This window comes from Chiloscyllium plagiosum, chromosome 35 (assembly GCF_004010195.1).
Source record: "Chiloscyllium plagiosum isolate BGI_BamShark_2017 chromosome 35, ASM401019v2, whole genome shotgun sequence".
Classification (NCBI taxonomy): domain Eukaryota; kingdom Metazoa; phylum Chordata; class Chondrichthyes; order Orectolobiformes; family Hemiscylliidae; genus Chiloscyllium; species Chiloscyllium plagiosum.
In genome coordinates this window covers 41,481,230-41,491,343 of record NC_057744.1, presented here as the reverse complement: position 1 = coordinate 41,491,343, position 10,114 = coordinate 41,481,230, and positions in this window count along the sequence as shown.

Here is a 10,114-nt window from a genome sequence, read left to right as displayed (position 1 = left end):
TCCCCCCTCCTCCTGCTCTCCCCCCTCCTCCTGCTCTCCCCATGCTTCTTTAATGCCGAAACTATATTTTTGTTTCCTTTGTGTCTCTACTGTCTTCATTTTCCCGCCCTGTGTACACAGTCCAATTCGTTTTGTTGAGATCTGTAAGTTAATCACTTGCTTGCTTAGAAGCAGTCTTATTAAAAAATTCTTTCGATGCCTTTATATTTGGAATGTTATGTTATATTATAATTTAGGTGGGAGTGTCTGAGCCTATTAATGCTTTCGGAAGAGGGTGTTTTCTAACCAAACTATTTGAGAACCACACTTGTAGCACCTTCCCTCCAAACAATTACAACATCAAATGCCAAACTAATTGTGAAGGAAATGCAAATCTGAAATACAAATACAACTGCTGCATTCACTCAGCAGTCCAGACAGAGAGGGTTGAATTTAAATTATTCCCTCATATTTCCTGTCTCTTGGTGGATTTGCCTCCCTCCCACAATAATCTCCTCCCATCATCCTCTCAGAGCTTTGCATTGCTTTAGTATTGGCGCCCTTAACATCCCCAGTTTCCCTCAATCCATCCTTCAGTTGCCAAAGCCCTGAGATATTGAATTCTCTCCTGAGCTTTCCTTCAGTCAGAAACTTCAAGAATCTATGTAGATGTGGATCGGTGATGGACTGGTTCTCAGAATGAACAAACGCATGGAAAGAGAGAAAGACAAGAATGGTTTGTGGATTATGTGGGGAATGAAACAGCTTAACGAAGCATATTCAACATGATTAAGAGGAAGATCCAGCTACAGCAGGGCATTGTACTGGGTGATTTGCTCACTCAGGGGACCAGCACGGACATGAGTCATAGAGATGTACAGCACGGTCCAACTCGTCCATGCCGATCAGACATCACAACCCAATCTAGTCCCATTTGCCAGCACCCGGCCCATATCCCTCCAATTCATTGACCCATCCAGCTGTCTTTTAAATTTTGCAATTGTACCAGCCTCCGCCACTTCCTCTGGCAGCCCATTCCACATATGGAACACCCTCTGCATGAGAAAGTTGCCCCTTAGGTATTTTTTATATCTTTCCCCTCACCCTAAACCTCCAGTTCTGGACTCCCCCACCCCAGGGAAAAGGCCTTGTCTGTTTATCCTATCCATGTCCCTCATGATTTTATAAGCCTCTATAAGGTCACCCCTCAGCCTCCAATGCTCCAGGGAAAACAGCCCCAGCCTGTTCAGCCTCTCCCTATAGCTAAAATCCTCCAATCCTGGCAACATCTTTGTAAATCTTTTCTGAACTCTTTCAAGTTTCACAACATCCTTCTGATAGGAAGGAGACCAGAATTGCACGCAATATTCCAACAGTGGCCTAATCAATGTCCTGTACAGTCGCAACATGACCTCCCAACTCCTGTACTCAATACTCTGACCAATAAAAGAAACCATGTCAAACGCCTTCTTCACTATCCTATCTACCTGCGACTCCACTTTCAAGGAGCTATGAACCTGCACTTCAAGGTCTCTTTGTTCAGCAACACTCCCTAGGACCTTACCATTAAGTGTATAAGTCCTGCTAAGATTTGCTTTCCCAAAATGCAGCACCTCAAATTTATCTGAATTAAACTCCATCTGCCACTTCTCAGCCCACTGGCCCATCTGATCAAGATCCCATTGTAATCTGAGGTAACCTTCTTCGCTGTCCACTACACCTCCAATTTTGGTGTCATCTGCAAACTTACTAACTATACCTCTTATGCTCACATCCAAATCATTTATATAAATGATGAAAAGTAGTGGACGCAGCACTGATCCTTGTGGTACACCACTGGTCACAGGCCTCCAATCTGAAAAACAACCCTCCTCCACCACCCTCTCACTTCTACCTTTGAGCCAGTTCTGTATCCAAATGGCTAGTTCTTCCTGAATGGCCTCCTACTGTGCTGGAACCATTCTGTCATTCTAAGAAATCAAGTGGTTAAAAACACTGAATGAAAGGAACAAATAAATGAGCGATACAGAGCGACAAATGTTTTCGCTAAGATTCAGGGGATGTATTGTCTGAGCAAAACAGCAGAAAAGAGTTAGGAAATCTGATAATGTGCAGAAGAAAATTGTGTGGTGGATGCCTGGACAATGGACCCATTGTGGCCTGCTGCTTGGAATGGGAATGGGGTGCAGCGTTCCCATTGGGAAAGGGAATTTCTGGACATCAGAAATCCTGTCACCTGAATGTTCTCAATTTTGGGGTGAGGACAGGAAGAGAGTTGAGGAGATGGTGAGAAGGAAGAGTGAGGTTAAATTGTAGAATCCCTAAAGTGTGGAAAGAGGTTATTCAGTCCATCAAATCTGCAACACCCTCTGACAAGCATCCCGTCCAGACCCACCCCCAACCCCATCCTATCCCCATAATCCCACTTTTAGCATAACCAATCCACCTAACCTGCACATGTTTGAATTGTGGGAGGAAACCAGAGCACCCGGAGGAAACCCACACAGACACGAGGGGAGAACAGGAGGAGTGGAAAGCAGGAGCAGGAGGAGAGTAGGAGACTGCTGCTAGAAGTCGCCTGAGGCTAGAATCGAACCCAGTTCCCTGGTGTTGTGAGGCAGCAGAGCTAACCATTGAACTGTCCATGGAATCACGTGGAAAGGCATGGATGTACTGGACAAAGGGCATTGTCATCTCGAAAGTCAGTTTGACCAAGTCACTGTAGCTTCATTACTGAGCCACAAAGTAATTGGATCAAATTGCACACAGAGATTTGATCAAGTAATCCAGTCTGACATAAGTGCCACATCTAGGACAGTGCATGAGTTGGCTTTTGGCCAAGGCATTAAACAAGCTGTGCCTTAATTCTTGGTCATACAGTCAAAAGCTCCCCTTGACACGAACCAATGAAGAGAGAGTTCTCCCCAGTCCCCTGCCCAACATTTACTCCTCCAACAATAATTCCAATTCCAGATTAACTAGTGATTGATCTCATTGTTATTTGTGGAAGCTTGCTGTGTGCCAATTCCTACTGTGTTTATCACTTTACAGCAGTGATTCCATTTCAAAACGAACTTGATAGGCTGTGTAGGCCGAAGGATGTGAAATGTTCTATTCGAATGTGTTTTGTTATTGGACTTGCTGTAAAACTTACTCTGATCTTAATTCATCTCATTTCCATTTACACCTTCACTTCAGAAGAGCTCGTCTTCCAACTTGATACAGTGGCAAAGAATTAGCCCCTGTTGAAAGGAATTAAGATGCAGAGTAATTTTAAAATGTGACATTGAGCTTGTGGAGACTAAATGGAGTATGTTTTCTATGCACAGAATGTATTCAGCTCTGCTATCTGAACTGTAGAGTTGGATCTGATGCAACATCTATTTATAACATTGGTGTTATAACATCGACTCAATACACTGCTTTCACGCAAGGTCATTTCAAAGCCACTGAACAGTTTCCTTCCATCTTTGTCACTTAAGCAAGTAGACAGTGAAAAATTTCCCTTACACTTCCACTTGCTACAACCTTCTGATATACCCATTATATTCCCAGCGGGCCCTCTCTCATGGTATTTTTGGAGGTGGGACGAGTATTGTGGGATTGTGATGTGCCTGAACCCCAGCTCCCTTCTTACCCATTGCCAAATGAGACTCATAAATGGGCTATGAATGCGCATGACTGCTGGTGGTCTCCTGGGGGTGGGTGGGGGTGGGTTTTTGATGTGGAAGTGACCCCGCTTCACAGTTGAATCAAGTGAGGGAGAGAGGGGTTTGCTACTGACCCCTCCCTGGCAATCCCATACCCCCCTCCCATTCTACGAAACCCCTCCAGCATTACAAGCCTGTTACTCTCACCTGTCGATCAGGTATGTTACAATGTTCCAAACTCAACACTGTGTTCAACAATCTCAGATTGTAACCTTTGTTTATTTTGGGATGGCAGTGGTTAGTAATCACTCTGTATTTTCCAATTCACCCCTCCTCTCGATACATCTTTCCTTTCAGTATCTGACCCATTACTATCCCTTTTTTGCAATGCATCATTATCTCTTGTACCATTTAATCTCTTCCAGCTCCCACTCTGTTACAGGGTTCCTGTGTTATTACTCTCCTCCCTACACCCTCCACTCCTCAACTCACTGCCTTCTTCCAGTTCTGATAAAAAGTCATTGACATGAAACATTATCACTGATTCTGTCTCTCCACAGATGCTGCCAAAGCTGCTGAGTTTCTCCAGTGCTTTTTATATCAGATTTCCAGCATCCATAATCTTCAGCTTTAGTGTGAATCTACACTGATGTTTAATTGATTTGACCTACCCTTGTCTAATCCTGCCTTGCTCACATATTAACTATGTCCTCTATCTTTGTTAGGTAACTTATTTCAACAAGACCAAATTCAAAATTACAATTACTTTTTAGGTCAAAGAAGTGAGTTGTCAATCTTGACAAATTATTTGTCCCTGAACTTAACTTCTGATGCTGTATCCTCTACATGACCAACAGCTTCCATCTCTTTACATAGGAACTTTATTCTAACTCATTGACTATTGAAAAGAGCAGAACAGAATTTACCCACCGTCTTGTAGTCTTGAAGAGTCAGGTTATTCCTTCTCTGTCACAGAAAATAGCCTTAATTTCTCAGATCTCTCTTTGTAATTGAAATTCTTCAATCCTGCCATGACTCACCTCAGCAGAGGATCTTTCCATGGGTTTTTAGTTTGATGTTATGTGAAACCGTGCTGCTAATCCCTTTGACTTGAAGCAACTGAATGGAGGCTATCCCAGTATTGATAACAGAAACACTTTGTCAAGACCAAACAAGGACGTTCATTGCCACTATTATTGACGGAAACCGCCTGCTTCTAATCCTTTGCGTTCTCTCTCACTCTCCGTTTTCTGTCCCTCTGTTTCTAGTGATGGATGCATTATGGTAGCTACAAACTTCCTACAAAGGCACTAACAGCAGATGTAGTGATCGAAAGCAAGCCAGCCAGGGCACTGAGTAAAACTGCATTTTTCCGAAAATTCCTGTGTTCATAAAAATGTATGCTCTATCATTTTGCAGTTACAAGTTTTGAAAGTTACTTAAACACATGGTCACAAAGAAATTTACCATTAATTAGCAAAACAGTGCTAACTCCAATCAGTTACACTTGCAACAGTGTGTGAACACATTGCATACATAATCTTTAAATTATGTAGGTCTCCTATTGGCATGTGTGCTTGTTGTCATTGGCTGTTCCTCTGGTCAATGATCATTCTGAGTGTGTATTTTCTGGGGAGTGACATTCTCAGAATGAGTGCTGTTTCTGTGGTAACTGCTGTATCCATTTCTGTTGCATTTTCATATGAATCGAGGTGACAGCTGCTCTAGCCAGATCCCAAGTTACCATGTGGTTAATATTATTAGTAGTGTTGAATATCTGCACTGTGGCCGATGCTCTAATGCTCAGTACTGGCAATGATCTGACAATGTTATCAAGGTGAAGTTTGGTTTTCTGTAATTTCACCTTGATCTGGATATTCAAAGAATCATACAATCCCGATAGTGTGGAAGCAGGCCATTCAACCCATACCACCCCCCAAAGAGCAACCCACCCGGATTCCCCCTCCCCCATTCCTATCCCTGCATTTCCCAAGGCTAATCCACCTAGCCTGCACATCCCTGGACACTCTGGGAAATTTAGCATCGCCAATCCACCTAACCTACACATCTCTGAACAGCAGGAGGAAACCCAAGCAGACACTCGGAGAATATACAAACTCAACACAGACAGTCACCCAAGATTGGAATTGAACCCAGGTCCCTGTGAGGCAGCAATGCTAACCACTGAGCCCCCGTGACAGCCCAACTCAAACCTGTTACTTTTTTCATGAATGGGAGACTATTTTGGGTATGGAGTGATGTTAGCCTTTGGTCTGGTCTCCCTTCCATGCTTTCAGTAGGTGTACCTGCCCACTCAAAGGTAGCCTTGTCTGTATTGGATTTTCTTGATTTCTTTAGGATCACTTTGACAATTTTCTCTGCCACCTTAAGCTTTCCATCTGACTGTTGATAGTGCAGAATTGAGGTATGGCATTGACCTTCCTGACCATTTATGAAGTGGTTGAGTTCTTCACTGTGCATCGAGGACCATTGTCATGTAACACAGGCTGAAATGGCCTCACAACTGAAATGTGCTTTCAGGCATTTTACAATCTCACTGGCTGAGTTGACACCAGCTGATCGAACTCCAGTTTGCGGTCAAAACAATAGTCAAAGGTCACTAGGTAATCAGCTCGTTTGAGTGTTAAAAGGTCAATTCCAAGCTTCGTCCGTGGTCTGCCGTGATATGCATCATTTGTAGCTGTTTAGCTTGATATCCATTACTAGCACTGCACTAGCTGATGTGACTCATCACCTCAGTGCCCAGGTTTGTCCAGTGGAAAAGACCTCTTACCTTCCTCAGACTCCACTCAATTCCTTGATGTTTGCATGAATGTGCCGCAGCATCACTTTCTCATCTTCTTAGGATAATTACTATTTCCTTGGTGTGAGGGGCCATCTTGGGCTATCACTTCATTTCTGCCTGTCCAGCACTCTGTTTTAGTAACTGCCATGTCCTTGATAGTTTTGAACTATCCTCTTAGTATTACTTCCTGCAGCACTTGGAGAGTTAATTTTTGTTTCTTAATTTGAGCTTGTCTTTCAGATTCAATGTCTCCACTGGGCTGGCTGACCTCCAGAACATGTTGAGCTGTTGCTTCAGTGGAAGCTGGGAGATTCCACATTTAGTTCTAGCATTCTCAACTTTGTTCCTTGGGTGTACTGCTCCTGACAGCACATCAGGAATGTACATCTGCTTCCCGTGCTTGTATCCTATGTCCAGACGATACCTCTAGAAATGAAGTAACATAATTTGCAGACACTTTGGCACAGATATGTGTTTTGAGGAAGATCTTTAGAAGTGGTTTGTAGCTAGACATCCACTGTAACATTGCCTTGCCAAAACTGGCATTGATTAGAATGTTCACCAACAAGATCAATAGCCAGGTGCTCTTTCTCAACCTGAACATTGATTATAGAATCATAGAGTCTTACAGCACAGAAACAGACCCTTTGGTCCAACCAGTTCATTACAACCATAATCCCAAACTAAACTAGTCCCACCTCCTGCACTTGCCCCAAATTCCTTCAAACATTTCTTATTCATGTAATTATATTTTAAATGTTGTAACTGTACCCTCATCCTCTAGAAATTCATTCCACACATGAACCACAATCTGTGTAAAAAACGTTTAAACTTTTCTCTTCTCATCTTAAAAATATGCCCTCTAGTCTTGAAATTCCCCATCCAAGGGAAAAGACACCTGCCATTCACTCTATCCATGCCCCTCACGATTTTATAGATCTTTACAAGGATCACTCCTCAACCTCGTACCCACCAGCGAAAAAAGGCCCAGCCTATCCAGCCTCTCTTTATAGCTCAAACCCTTCACTTCTGGCAATGTCCTGGTAAATCTTTTCTGAATGCTCTCCATCTTAATACTATCCTTCCTATAACAGGGTGACCAGAACTGAACACATTACTCCAAAAGAGGCCTCACCTGCGTCCTGTACAACATCAACATGATGTAGTCATTTAGCCCATCTCAATACCCTTGGATGTCAATCCACCTAGTTGGCTTCCTTGTTTCATAAGGGTTTCTCCAAGTCTGTCTTGCTGGCAGCACTCTGCCAATGAGGAAGTCACCATGAAGTATGCAGCACTGGCACTGTCAGTACTGGGTGTTTGATTCTAGTGAAAGCTGCTTCTCATTCTGTGTCCAATAACACTGCATATTATGAGTGGTGAGTCTGCTTTGAAATCCACATTTTAATGACAAATTTATCAAGAAGTTACCTAAATAGTTCACAAATTGATCAAATGTTGCAGTGCTTTTGTATCAGTCGGTAGCTGCATCTCTTTTTTTTTAGATTAGATTAGATTACTTTACAGTGTGGAAACAGGCCCTTCAGCCCAACAAGTACACACCGACCCGCCGAAGCGTAACCCACCCATGCCCCTACATTTACCCCTGACCTAACACTACGGGCAATTTAGCGTGGCCAATTCACCTGACCCTGCACATCTTTGGACTGTGGGAGGAAACCGGAGCACCCGGAGGAAACCCAGGCAGACACGGGGAGAACGTGCAAACTCCACACAGTCAGTCGCCTGAGGCGGGAATTGAACCCGGGTCTCTGGCGCTGTGAGGCAGCAGTGCTAACCACTGTGCCACCGTGCCGCCCACAAGCTCTAATCTTGTCAGGATCTGGGGAATGTCTTTTCACCATTATCACATGACTTCTGATACCTTCAATTATACTTCTTACACAGTTTCAGCATCATTTGCGAAACCTGCTCAGGTAGTCACTTGAGATTCTGATTGTGGTTTTTAATGCTTTTTTCCCTCATATCTTCACACCTAGAGATTAGCAGATCCATGAGGATCACTGACCATCTCAAATTGTCTGTGCCGTGGAAATAGCAAATTTATGTACAACTGTCTGTAAACCTTGCATGGTACCAAACTGCAATACGAATAATGCTGCTTTCATCTGGTTTCACTTGGCAGTAACCATCCTTTATATTGAGGGTAATAAAGGCCTTATTGGTATTAGCAAGTTCTGGCAAAATTCCTTTAATGGTTAGAATGGGGTATTGAGATCTCTTCAAAGCTTTCTTGGATCATTTGAATTGATGCATTTTTTCAGCTTGGCAGGTTAGTTCACTGCTCCCTGCTGCTAATCCAGGCTCCAGGAGCTGTCACTCCAGGATTAATCCCTTCTTTCTCAGCTCCTCGACCTTGTCTTTCAGACCGGTCTGGGACAGTAGCTGGAACTCTCTCCTTGGTAGGTGCAGTGTTGGTCTCATACTCTTATCTACTCCGAAAGGATATTCACCAGGAAGAGATCTAATCCTTTGTAATCTTTTCGGATCTGTTCAGTGGTTAATGGATTTATGGCCTCTGAAGTGCTGCAGATCTCTCCTGGTATGTGTCGGCTAATCAGCAGCATTCCCTCTAACTTTCTTTCGGAGTTGTGTAGGCCGCTAACGTTCAGGCACAGCAGCAACCTCTGGGACTGCAGGTCAATGCTGAGATTGATGTGCTGACGTCAGTCACCATATGCGGAAGGTTGGAATGGTTGCAGTTTAGAGGGATTGTTGGTTGCCAAACCAAGCTTCAGACTAGTTTCAGCTGAGATGAATGGAATTTACCTTTGGTTCGCCATGAGGAACTCCAAATCTTTGGGTTCTAAACTTTAATTGTCCTCTTGGCATGAGGATCATTCCATCATATCAGCTCAAACTCACTTTCAAGTCTCCAACTTGAATTACTTCATTACCAGTCTTGATGTTACACAAAGCATGGGTATCTATCTGATACGACATGTTCACTTCATGTCCTTCTTTTGTAGTCATCATTATAAACCATTTGTCACCTTTAGACCTAACAATGTCCACTGATTATATGGTGGAAAGTGGTTAATCCCAAAGTCTTTAGTTGACAATTTTTGAGCAACCAAGGTTTCTTTCTAGGTTTGCGTTGCCCCTTTCTCAAGAAACACTCGCCTGCAAAGTGATCCAGCTTCTTGCAGTTAGAGCACCACAGTGGGCATACTTCTCTCTCTTTTGTGTGATGTCCTCATTTAACATAGAACATAGAACATAGAACAATACAGCACAGAACAGGCCCTTCGGCCCACGATGTTGTGCCGAACTTCTAACCTAGATTAAGTACCCATCCATGTACCTATCCAAATGCCGCTTAAAGGTCGCCAATGATTCCGACTCTACCACTCCCACGGGCAGCGCATTCCATGCCCCCACCACTCTCTGGGTAAAGAACCCACCCCTGACATCTCCCCTATACCTTCCACCCTTCACCTTAAATTTATGTCCCCTTGTAACACTCTGTTGTACCCGGGGAAAAAGTTTCTGACTGTTTACTCTATCTATTCCTCTGATCATCTTATAAACCTCTATCAAGTCACCCCTCATCCTTCGCCGTTCCAACGAGAAAAGGCCGAGAACTCTCAACCTATCCTCGTACGACTTATTCTCCATTCCAGGCAACATCCTGGTAAATCTTCTCTGCTCCCTCTCC